At 41.2% G+C, this 21732-nt stretch overlaps 1 protein-coding gene across 7 annotated transcripts in view; it reads left to right on the top strand.

Annotated features, from left to right (window-relative positions):
• The window catches only part of ANKS1B (ankyrin repeat and sterile alpha motif domain containing 1B), a 441565-nt gene that overhangs the window by 343114 nt on the left and 76719 nt on the right, over window positions 1–21732 (top strand). The window contains exon 1 of one of the 7 annotated variants that reach the window (XM_087765657.1): window positions 7552–7581. The exons of 5 other annotated variants lie outside the window; for them this stretch is intronic. The gene's annotated coding sequence lies outside the window, so the exon portion shown is untranslated. Of the gene's footprint in view, window positions 1–7551; window positions 7582–7862; window positions 7910–21732 lie in introns of those variants that run through there. One more of the 7 variants, XM_087765656.1, reaches the window with a different exon arrangement.

Genomic DNA, 21732 nt, shown 5'->3' with positions numbered 1-21732 from the left:
GGTCAATGTTTTTTTGACTTGGAAAAAAAAGTTCTTCAAATGGAATATTTCATTTTGTTTTACTTATGCAAAACACACCATTCCAGGAAGAAATTCTTCCACTAGATTTGCCACATGAAAATTCAGTATTTTTAATGGACATTTTAATTGTGAAGAAACTACATCTATCAATAAATTAGGATATCCAAATAGGCTACCTAGTAATGATACTGTATATCTTTTGATTGTCTTCTGACTTTTTTCTGATCACTCTACTTTATAATCCATCTATCAATCTGTTAATAATATATTGACAAATTTTACACTGCAGAATCTCAGAAATAGACCATTTGTATCTAGTATTTGAATAGTGCTAATATATTATGGCCACCATTACAATACAGTAATTATTCGCAGCATGGCCTTTGACACCATTACCAATATTCAGTATTCAGTATTTAGATTTTTTTAAACATGCACATGCATCACAGTACCATTAAAAATACATTTGAAGCCATATATTTAGTGTTCATATACACTCTGCATGCATACACATGCATTTCTAAAGTCAAGGAAAGTTTCCTTTCTCTTAAAAGCTGATCATCTCATGGTATTTTCGGACTAACTATACTGTCTAGCTCAAAATTAATTTTCTCAACTAGTCTTCTATCTCTAACTCGCTGTGAACCATTTATTCTTTCCTCTGTGACTTACGAGTTTTAAAAATAGTACATTTACAGGAAAAATAATAGAGCAAAACAACTTTTATGATTTCATGCTTTCTTTTTCTATATGAAGACAGCCAACCAACCAAGGCAGGTGCCTCTTTACTCCTAAATTTCAATACTCCGTTATTTCTTCCCTTCTCCCAATAAAAACATGCACACTAACATTCATGTACATTCACTTCATGGGTCCCTGTTTAGTTATCCAATTATTAGGAAGCAAATACTCTGTTCTACAGCTCTGAGGTAATATTCCAGTTTATGGATTTCTTAGTGAGGATTAACAGCAGATTTTCACTCTATTTCATTGCTTTGCTTTCTGATCACACATTAGATTATATCTATCCATTCATCTCTTTATTTTCTTTTCTAGTTAGTCAAAGGTAGAATAACCATTGTGGTTACAAGAATAAAATTGATCTATGTACTTTTCCTGAATTTCTTTTAAAGATTTCAAGAATCATTCACCTACTTGAAACCAGATTATTCTTTATACTCATGTGGATGTTCCATATAGAAACATCAAAGAGACTTCAAACTAGATTCTATACAGCCTTTTAGAAACTATTTTTATATCTTTTTTGCATCAATTTGGTTTGTAATGCCTCCTCAGTCTTGGGATCCTCTTAGTGAAATAAACAAAAATGAAAAGCCTCAAACCTGTACTATCTCAGGAACTCCCTTGTGTTGTCTTCTGCTCTCAGAGAAACTGTCTTTACAAATATTCCATGTTTATAACCACCACCACCACCAGTAATTGCCCAGCTCATTTCTTGACACCTTATTCAAAGGCAGGTTAAGGTGGTTTGTAGTTACTCCATCCCTTTAGCACTCAGGTACTAGCTAGTTCTTGGGAAGCAAGAACCAGATGTTGTGTGAGCCTTTATGAACCAGACATCTCTATTTGCCTATTCAGGTGATCTTCAGATATTAGATTTCTTCTTTGATTGATGTTTAATTTTTTTTTATAGACCCATGAGATTGTCCTGTGAAAAAAAGAGCATAATCTGTGTTTGCCAGTGAGAATTCTTTCCCAAACCCTAGCACACCGCAGCACCAGCTGCTGCAAAGACTCCAGCAGTTTCAGATGATAGCCCCAGTTATCTCTTTGGGTATGGGTCCCACAGTAACTGCATGTCCACACAACTTCAGTTGGACTTGCTATTTCCAAAGAGACTGTGTAGCCCAAATTTATCAATTTCTTTGGACTTCTTTCCAACACTGGACAGTTTTAAGAATAAAAATCAAAATTAATTCTGAATTATTCTGAAACACAGGCACTTCAGCTTCTAATTATGAGATTGGAATTAAAAGAAATGTATAAGGACAACTCTGGTTTTAGTATAATACCTAGATTTCTTTCTAGTTCTTAACTTTTCTCCTCTAGGATATTTAAGCTATCTGAAGTGTTTGTCCTGTACAGCAAGATCCCATCCTCTGAGCGCTGACCCAGAGCTGAAAATAAAGCCAGCTTGCAGGACGGGCAGTAAATTCCCCATGAGACTTCCCTGCTTAAAACAGCATTCTGTTAGCTTTCTGTGTTCAAAAGATGACAACTTCCTTTCTCTTCCCCACTTTAAAGTTAAGTCCCTGCTTCTTACCCAAGCCAATAAAGCTTCTTCATCTATCTTCAGTTAGTGTACTCCCTTTGTCCTTATCTGCTACAGCACTGTTGGAAGTGTTACAGTCTCTGTCAAGTTATATATCCTAGGAATTATGTACATATATTTTACCAAGTGCATAGTCTTCATTGCATTCTTAACTTTCTTTAAGGACCATGCATAGCACATAATTCCAATAACAGACTTCTGCAACTCTTGTTTGCAGCTCTCCCTCTCCCCTGCTTCCTTTCTCACCTGTATACTCACCCTTAGCCAGCTATAGAGCCTTCTGGCATCTCATTTCAGCAAGTATAATTCACTAGTAAAAATTTCTAGTACATTTTTTCTTTATCTGTTGGATTCACAATATGGTTTTGCTTGATCAGTAAACATACCTAAACAATTATTTTACCTCAATATCTGAACATTATTATGTTTATGTGTACTGATAATAACCTGTGATATGGAGTCAATCTGCTCGGTCCCTATTCAGGAAATTCAAAATCAATGTATTTGGCTCTGAGAAAGGATTGTAAAAGAAGCCCTGTTAAATATTTTAAACCATTTTATCTTGCTTTTCATTAAAGATCACTTCCCTACTTGCAAACAAGAATTAATTTTATCTCGCTAGATAATTTTATCTATTACTTTCTAGATCCCTGGATAGAGTGTCAACCAGTAAGGGTATGGATATCAGCAAAGCAGTTCAAATTAACAAATACTTCTCTCTAACAAAGAGTCAAATTATTATAACACAGAACTTTTCAGCTCTGTTGAAAGAAAAAAAAATAGCACAAATTTTTTGAGAAGTTATTTGAACAATCAGGATATAATATTTTTAAATTTCACTAAAAAGAAGCTGCTTCAACTTATTTTCAGAAATAAATTTTATTGCTGAAGAACAATAATTTTCTATGACTAAAAATTCCCAGTATGAAGCTAACTAAGTGTTTATTAACAACGAATTTCAAGTAGAAAACAAATTTCCTCCCTTTTTTCCAACAGATTGCATTTTCCCTGAAAATATGTGTAACATTGTTTGTCAGTAGGAAAAATAACTGTTAGGGGCCATTTTATTAAAAATCTAAGTCTATCTTGACTTGTTCATCAAAGAGCAGTGTGGTGATACTTACCCATGGTTTGAGCCTGGGAAATCTGGGGTGCAATTAACTCTGTGGATGTGATAACTGGTTTCTTTACTTAAAATCGTCTTTTTTGCTATAGATTAAGATGATCCTTTTCCAGAAATAACCTAACCCTCCAATTTCTGAAATCTCATTTGTATAAGACATTTCTGGTACTTTACTTAGAGGTGACTCAGGTCTAGAGTCTGTGGTCATGAATATTTCTGCCTACAAGTGGTTCCACAATAATGAGAAACACCCCCAAAGTACCTGATTGTAAGATACATATAGATATAACAACAAGCATAGGAAACCAGTTCTAGCCAGGAATGGAGACTTCTTCATCTTACTACCCGACTGGCCAGGTATTTTTTTTTATTCAGACAAATATGGTAATGTCAGTCTTTTCCCATGAGGCTAGTTAACAACTAGCCCTGCTCATCTGAAATTACTGAACACACCCTAGCTGAATCACTGCTGCTCAGCCTAAGCCACTGCCAGGTTAGGAGAATCACACAGTGTCTACCATTCTCCATCTTTTAGGACTTAGGTGTTTCCCTCTAGCATCACATCAGCTAAGAGAACCAGGCCCACAAATGAGCCACAGGGCCACAAGCTTTCAGGAAAGTATAATGGCACCCCAAAAATTCTGAAGCCATTCACAAGAAGAACAAACAATTTGACAGGATTGTCCCATTGCTGTAAAAGAGAAAGCAAGCTGCCTCATTACCCTACAAGAAGAATCATGGCCACCAGAGCAGCTCCTCATAGTGATCTACAGAGACTGCATGAAGGAAGCGTTGGGCCAAGCTCTGATCGCTGTCATCAGCACGTCAGCATACTTTGCTGATCAGTTCAAGGAAAAACACAGGGAATTTCAAAGAAAAGACTCTATTTCTGATCTGATCGCATCCACCCATACTATCACTGACAGTTTGGCCTCAACATACACTTCTGAGATTTTGGAGCTTTAAAAAATATTTGCTAGAACTCATTAAATGGATCCCTGTCCCTTCTAACTAGATCCCTATTACTAAAATAAGTTGTTAATCTGCCTTCAGGAAAAGATATTCACCACACTTGTTGAAACACACAGTGGCCCGCACAGCCCTCAAACCCAGACTGCAGCCTGTCAACAGTCCCCAGTTCTCACACCCCATTTCTGCCCAACCTGTAACATCCACAAGAACATTAACCAAAGAAATAGCCCACTCATGGCCATGAGGGAGGCAATTTTTTTCTCTTTATAATAACAGATCTCTCTTACAGAACAGACTGTGAAGTATCCTGATGCACATTCCTGCTGTGACAGAGGTGAACAGTCCAGCACTTCACTTATTTTTATCTTTACTTATCTGGTCCTGTCAGGATGTAGGGTAGCCAACCTTCTCTTCAATTCCAAAACAAAAGCAGGGTGAGAGCATCAGGTACCAGTGTCTCGGCTGGTGACAGCATGCAGGTGCAGATACGTCTCACTCATCGCTGACACAGCCATGACACCTACTCAGCTACAGGCGGTCAGACCTTAGAGAAGGAGCTGCCGGCTGGAAAGGCATCCAGGCAAGATGAAGGTGAGAGTGACTGAATGGGAGATGTACCTCGTGCTGAAATCATGCAGATCTTCCCTGTCAAAATAGCACAACAACCTGGGTTCACGTTTGCCTCTTCACTGAGCTTCTAAATTTCTACAAATGCCCTTTCTTTCACCATCTTGCTAGAAACCTTTCTTCTTTCCTAGGACTTGCTAGTTGTTACACACTTGCTTCCTTCATGCAGAGCTGCTATAGTCTGCAATATGTTACAATCAATGGAAGTAATGAAGTTTATGGCAGGTATAGAAACTGGCTGGCACTTCTACCGCGCTCTGCCATCATCACATCGGGCTCATGCTGACACCCTTAACTTGTTCGTCCTTTGGCTTAGCAATTCCATTAAAGTATTGCTCCTAACTCAGAAAGCTGTTAATGGATCACATCCCACCTATACTAAAGATCTGATTTCAATTTACAAATGCAGATAACAAAATCCAGGACAAAGTGAGCTGGAACTGTGTAGAAAGTCCTGTTAGCTGAAGGGATAGAGATGTGGGGATCCAAGGTATTGGAAAAGTTTAGACAAATCCATAACCAACATTAGACACTTTAAGGAAATACTGCCAAAATGTCTGCTTTGAAAAGACCCGTTCATGTCAGAACAAAAATGACACTGACAATTTAGATGTAACATTTTATACTGCATTAACATGTTTTGAACAGATGAAAAAGAAATGTTTTGAAATGGTCATTTTCGTATTTACAGTCTAAATCTTTGGAATTCTATTCAGGAAACATTGTAAATGTTTATGTTTTCTCCTGATTCAGGATGAAACTAAACTTTTGTATTCTGTTCAGTCCTTCTCCGTATGGGCTACATCAAATCTATATAAACACCAGACTGCATCTGTAAGATTTTCTTGAAAAACTGGAGCTGTGGGAAGAAGCCGAGTGAATTCAGTTCAAATGAAAATAATTTTCCAAACCTCATCCTAAGATGTGCTTTTGAATTAATGCTTAGGGTTCCCTGACATTAGTGTGGCAGCACTAATCAACTGAAATCAGTTATGATAAAGAAAACTGTATCTCTAGGAGCTTGCATTACTACTTCAAGCATTCCCTTCAACTCTCAAAAAAATCAACAGTTGCTTTTAGTGATTCATAGGAAAACTTACTCTGCTGCCTTTACTTGCACACGTACCAGTGCATTCAAAGTCAGCGCTGTATTGGGGTTGAGTTGAGGCAATCCAGCTGACCCGTTACACGTCGCTGAGCCCGGTGGCTATGTGCAAGCCCCAGCAGTGCTTTTTGTAGTGAAAGGGTGTTATCAACGTTGTTTATAACCAAGCGAACCATTTATGAATATGATCGGTTACTTCTTGAAAGATTTGCTTTTGAAAAAATGCCGCTTAGCACTAGTTTAAGACCTAATTAAAGCTCTGAGGGACATACACTCAAAAGAGCCTCAAATAGGATTTATTTTGGTGCACAAAGCCATCTATGCTTGAAGTTCTATATAAGCACATGCAGTGGGAGATGCCAAACAAAAGGGCTAGTGAATTACATTTCTACATTTAGTCAATGTGAGGTCTCTGAGAAATGTAGACTATGGACTTGCATGTGTGCTTGAAAAGTACGCCTTGCTGGCGTACAGGGTCTGCAGCTTCTACATCTTGCAGAAGCTGAAAGTGACTGTGAATTTCAGCACTGTGTCCTGGCTATGTAAAAGCGCGCCTGGAGAGTGACGCTCTTAATTTTTCTTCCACTTTTTTATTAAGCCTTTTATTCCGCGGAAGACGGAAAAGCCGGTTCTCCTTGAGACTTGGTAGCTCCAAAGGCAGAATCAGGGCCTGGGGCACCTCACCAGCGGGCGTCTTGGATGGGTCTGCCGGGAGCGGGCCAGACAAATGCAGCCTGCGTTAGAAACTGTATACTCCTGGTCGCTTTACCTGCTGTAACAGATTAAAATTTCTTGACGTGGTAAAATGTTTCTTCTAGCCTCCACTGGCTGAGCTTGTCAGATAATGTGCTCAGCCATCAAGTGTATAACTTCCTCGGGGAAGCAGAGTAAGAGATAAGAGCCGCCATGGGGGACTGAAAGTGCAACTCTGTCCTCTGACATTTTGTAAAGTTAAATTACAGAGGCGTTATCTTTCATATTTTATTTCCCTTATTAGACGGTGCGGGTGCTGCTTAATGGGATGCAGTTACCGAAGTAAACAATCCTGTGGGATGCTTATTTGTTCGTATTAACGCAGGAATTCGAGCTCTGCTGAGATTCATTTAGACACCGGTGTTAAAAAAAGGAAAATAAAAGAGCGGTTTCGCCGAGGGAGCACGGGAAGGTGTTCGCCAGCCGGCGGCGGGGACGGAGTTTCGCCGGCGGCGCCCTCGGCCCCCGCGGCGCCCCGGCCCCGCACCGCGGCCCCCGCCAGGCCCGGGGCAGCGGCGCCCTCCGGGAGCCCCCCGCCGCCCGCCGCGCTGCCGGCCCGCCCGCGCGGGTGGGCGCGGGGGAGCGGCAGGGCCCATATCCATAGTAACGGCGGGGGCAGGGGGGAGGCGCCGCGGCAGCTCCCCGCCCGCCGCAACCCGCGCGGCGCCGGGACCGCACCGAGCCGCGGTGAGCGCGCGCCGCCGCGCGCGCCCCCGCCCCGCGGGCAGCGCGGCCCGGCGTGCGCGCGCGCGCGCCCCCGCGGAAGGCGGGGAGGGAGGGGGAGCGGGGGGGGCGGCGGGGGCGCGCGCGGCGGCGGCTGGACGGGGAGGGCGGCGGGGGCTCCGGTGTGCGCGGCCCCGCGGCGCTCTCCCTGCCTGACTCACCGCGGGGCGCGGGGAAGATGCTCAGCGCGGAGGGGTAGCGGCTGCGGAGCAGACGTCGGACCCCCCCCCCCCCCTCCCTCCCCGCCCCCGCCGGGCTCGGCAGCTCAGCCCGCCGCCGCCGCCGCTCCTAGGTGAGACCGGGGGGCAGGGGAGGGCTGGGCGAGCCCTGGGCGCGCACGGAGGGCCGGGCACGGGGCCACCGGGCGCCGCCCCCGCCCCGCCGTGCAGCCCGGAGCTGGGGGGCGGGGGACGGGGACGCGGCGCGGCCCCCCCCCCGGGGAGGGGAAGCGCCGGCAGCGGACCCCGGGGGGCGGGCGGGAGCCGGCGGCGCCTGCGGTTGCCGCTTTCGCAGGATTATGTCAGCCCTTGCCTCGCCGGTGCCCCCTCCGCCGGCGCTGGGGCGGGCGGCGGCGGCGGCTCCCGCCCGGCGGCGCTGCGGGGCGCCGCGCTGCCGGGGCGGGCGGGGGGCAGCGGGGCGGCCGGAGTTTCAGCCGCCTGACGGAGCCGGTGCTCTCGGCCGGTGAGTTTTCACCGGGCCGGCGCGGCCCCGGGCAGCTCCCTCCCCGCGCTTGCGAGCAGTGGTTGATCGCGGGGATGGCGGAGAAAGGGGGCAGCCGCCCCGCGTGCGGCCCGCGGGGAGCGGGAGGACGGCGCGCGGAGCCCGCAGCTGCCGCTGGCGGCGGGGCCGCCTCGGCGCTCGCGTTGCAAACCTCTGCTCGCTGAGCTCTCTGAACTTGGCCGTGATGTGCCCTGGTCTAAAACTTGTCGAGCGAGGTCTCGGCTTCAAGGCACCGCTATTTGTCCTTTCTGTTATTTAGCGAACGCCAGTTGAGCGAAGTGCTACGGTTGTTTAAAAAAAAAAGGGGGGGGGGGGTGAAAAGCAGAAGTGTGTAGAGATCAGAATGATGGTTCATGCTTCGGTATCTCAGAAAAGGCTTGTGTTTGAAAAATGCATCTTAACGAACAGTTATTTTACCTTATGGCGAGAAGGCAGTGTTGGTATTGGGAGAGAAACAAATGATACCTGAGAATTTCATTGGGAACTGAATTTGCTGCACACGTGCAGTAACGCTTTTCCTGAGGATTTTTAGCATGTGGACTGATGCATGTTGCCATGTGCCTTGCAAAATTTCGTTTTCCTCTGTGATCAGTGGCGATGTGTGCCCACATGCACAAAATCAAGGTGCGCTCCATACCGTTCTTGACAGCAACAGCATTAATGAGGAAAGCTACAGTGTCCATTGTGGCAGGATTACTGACATAACGGATCATAATGATTCCTTAAAGAACATTTTAACTTATTCCATTAATGAGGCACAAACTAGTGTTCAAGTAGACCCTGACATGACAGATAGTAACTTCTCATTTGAATACGCATTAAGAACCAATTTGTGTCATATTCTGTATATGCCAAAATATAAAATATAATAATCTGCTAAAAAAAAAAAACAAACTCAGTGGAAGGTTGTCGCGTGATAATGGGGACATTTTTTCCTGAATAAATATGAATACAAATTGTAAGCATTCATGTAAAATTGATACTTGTTGGCCAAGTATGAAACCTTGATCCTACGATGTGTAATTACCATAACGAGTTAAAACTCTGTTCTGATGGCATCCTACAAATTTCAGTGATACTGTGAAACAAATGAGAAGGAAGTGATTTTAACTGATGAATTTTGGTTTGGCGATGCTTGTTCGCTAAGAGGTCTGTTCTTTTTGACACGTGTACATAACTCACACAAGCTGTGGTAGTGCGGTCGCTCGCAGACCCTCCTAACCTTACACACCTGAGAAGTTCCATTTCAAGAATTTGTGCAAATGGTTGACAGATGAGAGTTGCAAGAACTCGCTGATGTATTCAGAGTAAGCTCTGCTTTCTGTAATATTGGTGAGCTCCTTTATATTTTTTTTTCCAGAGAAAGAAGAGGTGATAGTCAGGAAGAGATAAATTTATCCAGTAAGAAGGCAAATTAAAATATACTATGCATATTCATTCTGTTTAGAAGGCATTTAAATGCAGTACCCCAAAATGAATTTGGAAAGCTGAGAGCTTGATGCTTTTTCTCTTAGCATTTTTCTTTGGGGAATGGAGGGGGGGGGCAGGGAATGACACCTCTAGCTAGAAGTGGGCACACATGGAGTTAAAAAGGGAGGGTAGAAAATGTGGAAATTAGGAACAGAGCTGTCAATGAAACTGCTATCAAAGAAGGCTGCACTGAACTAAGAAACTAAAGCAGATCGGCTCTGGGTAAGAGTTTTGCTACTGAGGAACTTGAGGAAGGAGCTGTGGCCCAGGTCAGTCATGATTTGACTTACATTCCAAGAGCAAGATATTTTAATGCCGGAGGAATCAGAATTCTATGTTGGAAATGCTTAATTTAAACTATTTCCAGCAATCAGGAGGATGCAGATTTTGCTTTGTTTTACATGGAACAACTGGTGTTTTGATAAGGATCTTTGTATTTATTTGTGAAATGTTAATGACAGGCATAATGAAGAATATTATTGACAAATAGTAAACTTCCACCTTGCTTTGAGCAGATTGAGAAACTGCCAAGCCTTGGACTTAAGCTCTCTTGGCTCTTGGTCCTGAGAGACCTGCTCTGCATGCAGACTGGAAGTTAAAGCAGAGATGAGAGTGAATGGTATCATTCTCAGTCCAGTCTTATTCATTTGCCAAATACCAAGCATGACTATATAACATTTATAAGACTGGACTTTTTTGTTGATCATCCTATTATCACAATGCTTTGCTTACTAAACGTTGAAAATTTTAGTCTTCCGAATCAAGAATCATTGTAATGAACTGGCCAGTTTTTACTCTGAGAGATATGATCTGGGATTGTTTTCACATTTGGAACATGTTGGTTTATACTAGTTCACATTTTCAATGTTGTCTTCACAGTTATATGAGCTACAAGCTTATTTTTAAGAAATCACAGTCAAATTCTGGAGAATAACACCTTCAGAAAATTGTACCAGCCTGGCACTCTTCACAATCCAATGTAATTTTTCCCTTTGTGTAGGCAATAACAGAGGGCTGCTTGTACTTGATCTTTTAGTCCACGTGCCAACTATGCCAGCTTGTCTACAAGAGAGTAGTCTTGTTTCCAAGTATCAAAGGGTTATGCTTTAGATAAACCTGGCTGTGACAAGGTAATCAAGCTAGGGAAAGCATTTCGTTGCATAGTTTGATTGCTGCCTCTATCCATAGTCTTTCTGTATTTTTTGCCTTTGAGGAAAGCTTCAAAATGTGATAATGTCGGGAGAGTGTTTGAGCATGTTAAACTGAGTATTTTGAGCACTGAGATTCAAAGATTCAGGTCTTCAAATACCTTATTCTCAACAGTTTAGCTCTATACTCTATCAGTCTGCTCCCTTGTTTGAATTGCTCTCAGAGATAGTCTTGGTTTACGGATTACGTGCAAAGACAGTGGGGCATTTGACATAGAGTTATATACTGCTCAGTGGTCTGGGCGAAGAAGAGGAGATACCTGATGTTGGGTTTTTTTTTCCCTGCCTTTCTGTTTATGTATTCTGGAGCAACAGAATTTTTCTACAAGTCCTTCAGTCAACTAGGAAACATTTCTTCCTCTCTCCAAAGATTCTTCATTTAAAAAATCTTCAAATTTGGGCTGGATTCACTCTCACAAGCTTGAGCATAGTGTTAAAGAAAGGATCTTGTTGACGTTGTCACCCCCCCAATGAATTTCTCTAAAGTGAAGTATCTTGCGACATTGCAAATGGCATTTGTGCCCAACTTCACGTTAGCTGCAGATAGCAATCATGTCTAGCATAAGGGAGAGATGATACTAGTGTTGAACAAACCTTAACAAAAAGAAAATAATCAGAGAGGCAGCCTTCCTTTCTTGGTAAAAGAATAGTGATTCTGGGTTGAGAAGTGCTGGCAGACCTCCTGGAGACTGTCCTTGGATCACAGAGTGAAACAGGTTCTTATTGTCATGGAAATTTTCAAGCACGAAGGAGAAAATCCAGGACCATTTCTGGTTTTCCTCCATTCCTTCCTTACTGCCTTCAACCGCCTACTAGTGGGATATTTCTAACTCAATTCACTGAGGAACATCTTGGAGAGTTTTTGCAATGCCTTTCTCAAAGACAGATGATATTTGCATAGTCCTTGCTTGGCCCATTCCTGTGGGGTTGGATAGTATCTCTGTTATACCTCTAGAGAAATCGTAAGAACGTACAGGCTGCTGTATTATTAGTGTAATGATGATACCCAGCATTTGTCTCTTTTTCGTTAGGACTCAAATCCCAACATATCTGAGCACTGAGAACTGAGATTGGGTTAAATTCAAATAGCTGAAACACAGCTTCGTCAAGAGAAGAGGTGATGAGCAAGGACAGTGTATCTGAGGCTCTTCTAAAGTCTCTGACTGTTCTATCACTTGAGGGCACTTGCTTAACCTTATGCAGTGGTCTTCAACACTGGGCCATATTCACTCTGCAGATGGTTAAGATTTGTACTTTTTTTCTGCTTGTAGATACTCATATCTTGACTTGTTTCCAAGACTTGCATGATCCCTTGCTAAACTACCAAAAAGAAGGGCAGTTTCCCTTTGGGAAGACCAATTGGAAATTCCAGCTGGTCCAGAACTAAGTAATTGTAACCATCCTACTTCTTCTAAATGTACCACACATGCTATATGCTTATTAGCAGTGCCCAAAAATAAGTGTTCAGTGGGGAAAAAAAGCCTTAGGAGGCTTGAGATGGAAGTTTTTTCCCCCAAGCCTTTGCCTTTGGAGTTTTCTCTTTCTCGGAACATGAAACTGGGATGTGTTAAGGAGAGATGTATCTCTTTGCTTATGTTTTTCCAGCTTTTTGATGTAGGAAATCCAAGGTGATTTGTATGAGGTTTGTTAAATGTAATTGGTTTGTTCTTCTTCATTCTGTCTCTGGTTCCTGCAGTCAGCAAACATCCAAAGAGGTTTTTCTGTTGTTTAGAATATTTTAAGTTCTGATGCTGTAAAAAGGGTAAATTTAATAGTAGCTGCAGTAATAGCAGATGAAGTCAGCAGGGACTTTCGCCTGTTTGACAGCAGATTTTAGCCCAATGTTTAATTTCTGAAGTACTTTTTTCCAGAAAGTGCTTCTCTACAGTGGGGAATAAACATTTAGTTTTTCAGTACATTTAAACAATGGTGAAACATGAAGGTCATAAACGCCTGTTTTGCTGGTCCAACTGTGGATGATCATCTAAACTCTTCATTTAGCTGACTGGTCCTCCAATCTGCAGTGTGGAGTTAGGCCTTCAACGCTTCTGGGTATTTACTGGTATGCCGTGTTGGCTGGTTCTGTATGCTTTGAAGTAAAGCTTTTGCAAAGATGTCAGTGAGAATATATGTCTCTTTTACCAAGGGTATACTGAAGATAATTTCTTCATTCTTTGTGTATCTGTTCAGTGAAGAACACTATTACACGTAGTATCTTTTTATTTCTAAGTATTTTGAATGACAGTAAAAGCCCCTGGTAAATTGATAAGTCACAAAAATGGTTGCATGTAATTACTCCTAATACAGGAAAATGCAAAATCTGTTCCAGTGTTCATCAGGATTTATTATATAATACTAAAATGTGTGTGTGTAGATGTATGTGTGTATACATGTATACTAGGAATAACTTTAATTATAAAAAATTTACTGCTGTAATTCAGCATCTGACTGTTTTTAGGCTTCATCTTGCCCCATTGAAATTGATATTAAGGTTCTCATAATTTTATTTCTACAAGCACTTTTTAAGAATCTATTTAATCTAGCAACTTCTTACTGTTTTATAGAGTCTTAGATAATGTCACTTATTGCATAAATAAACACCCTGGGTGTCAGTTTGCAAATAGTTAAAATACTTAAGATAACTGAAAACTGTCTAATTATCTCCTTCAGGATCCCATAGTCAAAGAGCTGTTATACCATTGTCATGCTTTGTTAATGCTTTTATTTTCCAGGTATGTTTTCAGAGGTAATTCTAAAATCTAGGAAAAGTGTTACTTTGTTAATAGTGCAGTCACCTAGAAAACTCATTATTAATGAATACTCAGTTGGTTTGTGAAACACCTGCATTATTATATGATAAAAATACATAGAACTTCAACATTCTGTACTAATATTTATAAACCACCACAGAGGTAAGTGGATATTGGAGTGAATTGTCACACAGAAAAATACTTCAGCAAAACCTAAGGGAAGTATTGTATGACTCATTTGTATTTTTACTGAAGCCATTACAAAACTGAATGCAATTTATTATTTTTCTTTAAAGTCTGAATGTGGTGGTGTTCCTGCTCTTAGCACTAGCAAGAAACAAGAATTCAAGGATTTTCATAGACCTTTGTGAGTACTTCTCAATCCTAATCCATGTTATGCCCAGCTCAGGTGTCTCGGAAGCAAAGATTGGCTCTACAGAAGGCACGTTATACAAAGACTTCCAAACTTCCTCTTCATTTAAAAACTCATAGTTAAAATACTAAGCATAACAGGTGCTCACAGGTTTGAAAATCTGTTGCACGAACCTTTCCTAGGGGTTTCCTCGCTGCTTATTAATTTAATTGACTCTCCCTGTCAGTTTTAAGTACTTGTGCAAAATGGCAATAAATCTTTTGTATTGTCTGAATACTGCAAAGTTGCATTTCTTTAAGCATGAAAGCATGGGAAGAGTACTAAATATTATGACTATCATTTTCTAATTGGATTCTATTGATTCTAATTTTTTTTGTTTGAAATAGTATCTTTATGACCTGTTTGAGAGATTAACAGGCCCTTTGCCTTAGCACAAGATACTGATTTTGGGGTCATTTTCTGGTGCCGTGACTTGAGTGTTTCCAAAATGCTGTCTGCACCCAACCATCTCCGCACATCACCAGACAGCTCCATACTTATCCTTTAAATACTTTGTGGATGTGTTAGTCACGATCACAGCAAAGTGATAACAAGTATTTATTTAGTACTGTCCACATCATGTTCATTTCATAAGTGTCTGCCAACCAGCACGGGATAGTCTTTGGGGTTGACCTGGATGAAATACGCCCTTTCCACCTCTAGCACTTGGCTGTGCCCATTTCTGCTCCCTCTCCAAGGCTTGCTGTCACCATTTTTGTTCTTTACAGAGCTGTCTGGGACTAAGCGGTAGCTCTGCAGTGATGATACACACAAGGAAGCGTAGGGCAGGAGGAGAAACCATCACATACCCTGAGGGGTTGCATTCAGAGATTTTGAACAAGGTTCTCAGCTGGTGTAAATTGTCATAGCATCATAGATTTCATTGACTGCACAGGCTGAAGATCACGTCCCGCATACTTTGTCAGGAGTATATTCCTGGATGCTAGGAAGAAGGACAAACAATAGACTAAGTTCAGTTATAACTGCAGTGAAGCAGTATTTGGGCAGCTCCTGACATACGTTTCTGAAGGTAGTAAGCATCCCCCTATCGCTATCATGACCATGAAAGCCCTAACATTGATAGAAGCCCCATGGACTCTTGCTAAAGATGCCATCTTTTAATGGGATTTTATTTACTTCTTGATTCATTTGCATTGACCAGTTAATTGGCTAAAACTTCAGAGGAAATGAAATGTTGAACAGGAAAGCTTGAGACCAATATTTTCCATCTTCGTGGCCTAAAAATTAGGCTCTAAACTTTATAATTCAATATGCAGTTTTCAAAGGGAAAGGTGCCTTTAGAGGAAGCATTAGTGTGGTTGATATTCTCTGTAAATGCCCAGCTGTGGAAATAGGAAACTAATGTTAGGCAGTGCTAATCTGGAAGGCTTAGCTGTAGAGTGTTAAGTTTCCCTTCGAACTGTATTTCATTAAATATGCTTGTTCTACTATATATACAAGCCACTGACCTTCCTAGGTCAAAAATTTTGTTGAAATCCTTTGGTCTTGATATTTAAGGATGGTACTGCAGGACTGTACTTCTGTAATAAGAGTATTGGTAATGTTCATTAAAAATAAATGTGATTTAAAACATAAGCTAAAGAGCAAGTCACATCCCCCCAAATAACAATTTTTCCTGTTTAAATAGTTGGCTGCATTGAGATTATATTTTCTTTGTTATTATGTATACCAAAGACCACTCCAGTCAACAGAAAGTTGGAAAGCTTCTTTATGTTTGAACAGTTTCCTAATTATTTTCCCAAGTAAAGAAAAGCTACCACTTACTTCTCCTGACTCTTGGTGTGGTGCAGCATTGTACATGTGTGGTACCTGAGGACTTGGTAATGCCCTGTAGCAGTCAGACCACACCAGCTGAGGACAGTAGCTTGGTCAGGCTGGGAAGTGATTCCTCAGCTTGCTGCTCTTTGGTGTCCAAGGTTGGTAATCTATGCTGGGACTTTTGCAAGAGAAGAATCCCTTTTTATTTGCAGAGCATAGCATAGAATTTGTTTTTAAAAATGTCTTTCTTGCCTTATGGTATAAAAACTTGGAGTTTGTCTAAGAAAATGTTTTTTGCAGAAGCAGTTTAGAACAGAAATACTGTAAAAGAAACAAGCTGAATTAGAAGCAGTGAATAAATACAAAACAGCAGTCGTCTTTCCATGTTGTTCTTACATTGACATGCACCCTATTTTGAGTTATGTAACTTAAGTAATAGGATTGTTATTTGACCTTCATAATCTTATTATACCACTGGAGGTACAAATACTCATGTAAAATAAAATTTCTTCTTTCCTAACCAATCTTCACTTTTAGTTATCTGTATGTGATGATGATTTTATACTTTAATGCAAAACTGTTGATTCATGGAAGTAATCCTGTGTTCATGCATTATACAGAAGCTATATCTGGTATTGTTGCTATTGCTAGGGGCTGATGTGTCACATTTTTATAAATCTTATTTTTAGAATATCTTATTCAGCCACCACAACCTGTTCTGGTTAAAACCCTGTTATGTTGATCGTAATACAGTGATGACATAACTAAGAGGGTGAGGGGGCCAGTTAAAAGCTAGTAACATCCCTGAAGTATTACTTTAATTTATTAGGAATGTAGGAAATCCTTACAAGTCAGGTGCTCCTAAAGAGGTGCTAATAGCAAGAAAACAGTCAATTCAAATATGTAAATTAAGTGGAATTTAGCACTTCTGGTTTATCTTACATTTTTCTGCCACTCACCTCCCCCCAGTTCTTTAGTCTGAAGTTTATACTTTTATATTATGCATCTTGTACTTCATTATTCACATCTGCCATTTCCAAAAACCAAATCCTAACCTTTTGCCCTGGAGCCTTTGTGCTTCTCCATGAGTGAAGGAGAAGTGGAGCTGCCCTACTGGAGTGTGTGTGGGGAGTCCCCTTGACTGATGGTGTTCAAGGTGGATCTCGCCATCCAGCTTCCCATCGTTCCTCCTGTTCCTGCTCTCCCACCTCAGCATAGGGCTTCACTGAAGAGGACGAGATAATGGTCTGGATCTCCCTGCCCGTCAGAGGGAGCAGATGATTGAAGCTTAGCTCAGCCTTGAGGTATCTCCATGTCCTACAGGTTCAAACTGAGGATTAGGGGATCGTAAATATAACTTCAAGTCACTCTCTGTCGCACGTTGCTGCGGTAAACAGAGGTGTACAGCAGAATGAAAACTGATGTAACTGAGTTCAGTCTAAAGGTTTTCATGTTGCTGCATTCACAGGTAAAGCAGTCTGAGTTTGGCTCAAACTTTAATGGGGGTGTGTGTCTGTAATCAAATTTGAAGGTATTTACATAATTACTGAATTATCAGAAGTATTAAGAGAGCTGTCATGCATTATTATGCTGCAAAACCTGATACCTTTTGTAGACTGTGACACATGGAGTGTTTTTGTTTATACTTTTGACATATTACAAAAGATTGTGTGATGCATTCAGAAATTACATTGACACTATAGCAGTCTCTGTCTCCCTTTTCTACACAGCAGTTCCTCAAAAAGAGGAATGTCAGTCATGGTTTTCTATAATCTGAAAAGGGATAAAAGTTGAGGTAGTTCATCATAAATAAAAAATTTTGATACAGTTTTTTCTATTTCTTGAAGCTCTGACAAAATGGACTCCCTCCTAACTCTACAGTACATTTTCAGGCTGTGAAACTTGGACGTTAGGGACAGTAAACTTGTTAAATTGTGGACAGGAGTAGTTGAAAACAGGCAATGTTAATGTTGTTTGTTTGTATTCTGGAAAAGATAGTGATGGCAGAAGGGAATAGAAACTTCAGGTCTGCAGGAAAGATTCTAGATACTGTAGTAATTGGACTGTAATCAAGGTTTAAATGATTACAGTTTTTATTTATATTCTGGTATGTTCTTTCACAGACAAGAATCCAGTAGGCATATTCTAATTTAGATTTTGGTAGGGCTGCTTTAAAACATCATATTGCCTGTTAATGGTGGGGTTGGGTTGTTTTACTTTTTGGGATACAAGATGTACTGAGCTATATTTGTGAGGATTCTGCAAAGGTATTATTTTCTATTATACTCCAGGTGTGGGCCGGCAAACTTGTGTAATCCAAGGACTCTGAATGGAGCTTTAGTCCACCCTCCCTAATGTATCTGGGAGATATTTTTATGCCTCTGTATGTTTATCTTGGGTATGTAAGATACTTCTACGTAACAGGGAGTATGCATATTAGAGCAAAGGAAGGGCATGTCAGTTTTTTCAGAGAGCATCCCTTCTGCGTCCTGACATCAACTTGAAAATGCAATATTCCTGTTATTTAGCTGAAAGTCCACAAATGTCTGGAACTGGTGTATTTGGTATTGTGTATGTGCCCATAGCATCGCAGTGCTTGGTCAATGAGAACATTCTGGTAGATGCCACTTGGTAGAAAGCTCTTGCCCAAATGGCACAAAGTGTGAGTGGCTGAAGGCAGGTAACAAACATGGCCCATCACTAGTCCTGTGTTGCCACAAAAGGCATTGCAAAGTCGTATCTGTTTTTTCAGCAGTAGGGAGTGAGAGAGCAGGGTCTCTGAGATGTGTGCTCAACTAAAGCAAATGCTCCTTCATGAAATCATTCTGGTTGCTCTTATTCCCAACTTTCTATAGCAGATTAGAAAAGATTATGCTAGTCTGCTACAAATAGCCCCAGTACGGGTCCACGAGTTTTGATTCTCTTGTAGGAGTGATTCAGATGCTTCTGCTCACTGTAGTGAATCATCTGTCTGAGGCAAGGATGTTTTCTGCCAACCAAACGAAGGCTCTGTCAGTGATAGGGTTGATTGCGCCTCCAAAGTATAACAAATCCCACTGGAAAGCAAGAATACTTTCACCAGAAGCGCTTGGTCCATGATGAAAGTGGAAATGGTTTTCTGGATGAAGTAGATAAGAAATTGAGTGATGCTTGTTTCAAACACTTTTATCCTAAACTACTGACCTCCTTTTAAGTAGTCCTGAATTTCTGTCAGCTCAGTAAGAGCCTAGGACTTTCATCTGTCTGTTTAGGATAATACTATGTGTGTGATTATTCTACAGTTAAGAAGTTCTTGAGGGATTTATTCCCTGTGTTTCCTCTGCTTCCTGAACCGTACCTATCCTAGGAGTTGATTGCAGTATTTATCAAAGCTATGGAGCCCCCATTTGAGCCATCTGTAGGTAGTGGTTGTGCCATCTGTCACTGAAGACTGCGTTCCAGAGGGAGAGGCAATATGCACAGACTTCGTCATGCAAAGCCTGTAGGGTATGGTCTCTGATGTTTGCTTTATCCTTGTAAGATGTATAGGTTGTTCACCAACTTCTAAAATTTTTATTGCAAGAGGCTTCTGAATGCCACGGTAGCTGATACTTCATCCTCGCCCATCTGTATGCGTTATGCATTTTACTGAACTCCACACATTCCTCTGGGAGGTGAACTGTGGTACCTAGTTGTTAAAGGCTGCAAGAATATTAAAAAATGGGCAAAACCAAGCTGCAAAAGATTTCAAACTAGTATAGAGTGCTTGGAGATAACAGTAAGAGCCACACAAAATGAGGTGCCTTTGGCTGCAAGCATATCATTTTCTGAATATTTTTGCTATGAATTATCAAGGATTACAGCAGCAGCAGATGTTTGAGGCAGCATGATATAGATTGTGTATTCTTTTGTGTTATGATTAACTGAGCCAATATCCTTGTATACCAAGAGATAGGTGACTTCAAAAAGTTTCAAGAGAACATTAACAACATGTTTCAGGAATACTTTCACTACAGATGTTGCTACCGGGAGCAGCACTCAAAATTTTTGCGTGGTGTTTAGTGAGCATCTAATTTGTGATGAGCAGTAGCGGTTTGTGATTAGCCACGAAATTTGAAGTGAAATTTGCATTGTCTTCAGAGGTATTGCACGTTGGATCTGGGGGCAATGTCATGACCTCGACAATATTGAATGTGAAAACCGTTACCTGCCAATGAAACTGTGGGCCTTCAGGACAGCAATTTTCGTGACTTCATATACTCTCTGTTGCACAAGCTTATTGGCCGTCCTTGTTGCAGTGAAGGGTATGTCTTCATACTGTGCAGTCATGGGGCCATGAATCCTTCTGCTGCCTTTTTCAACTCGGGGTAGAGTGTGGACCAGACACACGCTGGTAACCAGAGGGTTCAGAGGCTGCTGCCGAATTTGTGTGTTGCCCAGGGCAGTAGCTCATCCATGCAAGTAGGACTCCTAAACAGACATGAAATATAAAGCAACAAAGTGGCGGGTTTTGTAGTACATACTTCTTTTTTTTGTGCAACACAAGGAATAATTCATACAAATGACAGAACCCTAAAAAGAGACATTGCATCAGTAAGGGGTAATACTGTGCATTGCTATGTTAAACGGGAAAGGAACTGATTTAGCATAAGCAAATGGACTTTAAAAAAGCCATGTGATAGCTATTCCTATTCTAATACAGATCAGATGTAGCATTAAGAGCCTGTCATGACTTATACGTGTCATGTCTGTGTACTTATGTGTACATTAATAAAATATTCCCAGAAATGCATAGCAAGAACATTATATTGTCAGTAAGAGGTAATGCATGTTTAATCTAGACCTAGCTTCTGAAGATACTCATGAAACGTGAAGGATGAAGTGTTTTATGTAAATATTGAATTTTAGGGCATTTGAGTGGATTATTCTTTGTTCTTTATGGATGTTCTCTCAACATGAAACCAAGGGGATATATAAATATATATATATATTTCCTTTTTTTTTCTTTTTTTTTTTTTTTTCAGTGTAGCAGGGACTTGCTCAGTTGCTAGGTAACAAGGTATTGCTTTATTTGCAGGAGCAGGAGCTGAGTTGATAGTAGAGGCAATGATTTATATGAAATGTATTAATATATACTGTAGCAGTAATAATGATTATTGAAATTGCTTATTTTTATGTGCTCCGTGCCATGGAAAAGTATAATCAGTTCATTAGAATATTTCCTTCTGCTGTGTGTAGAAAAACTGCTTAATTACTACGAATGTCCAGTTATTTAGTGAAGCAGCAGAATCTGTATTGTTTATTTATTGTCTTAAAATGAGTTCTTTCAAAAACAAAACAAGAAGTGGTAACACAAAAAGGGAATTTATAAGGAGTAGTTATTTCCCTCAGTTGTCCATTCATACATTTTTTTTTGGCCTTTCATGGATGGGCTTGCTTTTCCAGCAGCAATACGTTTTCCTCCAGGGATCAAGACCAAACCTGTCAGTCACCAGGGCAGAAGTTGGCTCGTTACAGGTGGCAGGCTGCCATCTCGGTTCTGCCTCCAAGAAGACCAGCAGGTGGTCTGGAGGCCACTTCACCACCTCCTTTCTCACACCAGTCTGGAAATTCAGAATGATCGGAGTTGCCTTCAGGGCAAGTGCTAATGCCACCTGCTTCCACTCCTGGCATGTGACTGGCTAGGTGGTGCTGGATGCTGTATCCATGACCAAAAATGTCACTGCCGTTCATCTTGTTTAGTTTTGCTGTTGCTTGGGAGAGGGAAGCATATACGGTCTTAGTGGATTCCCCATCG

Source organism: Nipponia nippon, unplaced genomic scaffold (genome assembly GCF_047370975.1).
Source record: "Nipponia nippon isolate SJK-2023a ecotype South Korea unplaced genomic scaffold, ASM4737097v1 scaffold_3, whole genome shotgun sequence".
In the NCBI taxonomy this organism is placed as follows: Eukaryota; Metazoa; Chordata; class Aves; order Pelecaniformes; family Threskiornithidae; genus Nipponia; species Nipponia nippon.
This window is presented reverse-complemented; position numbering and strand designations above follow the sequence as displayed.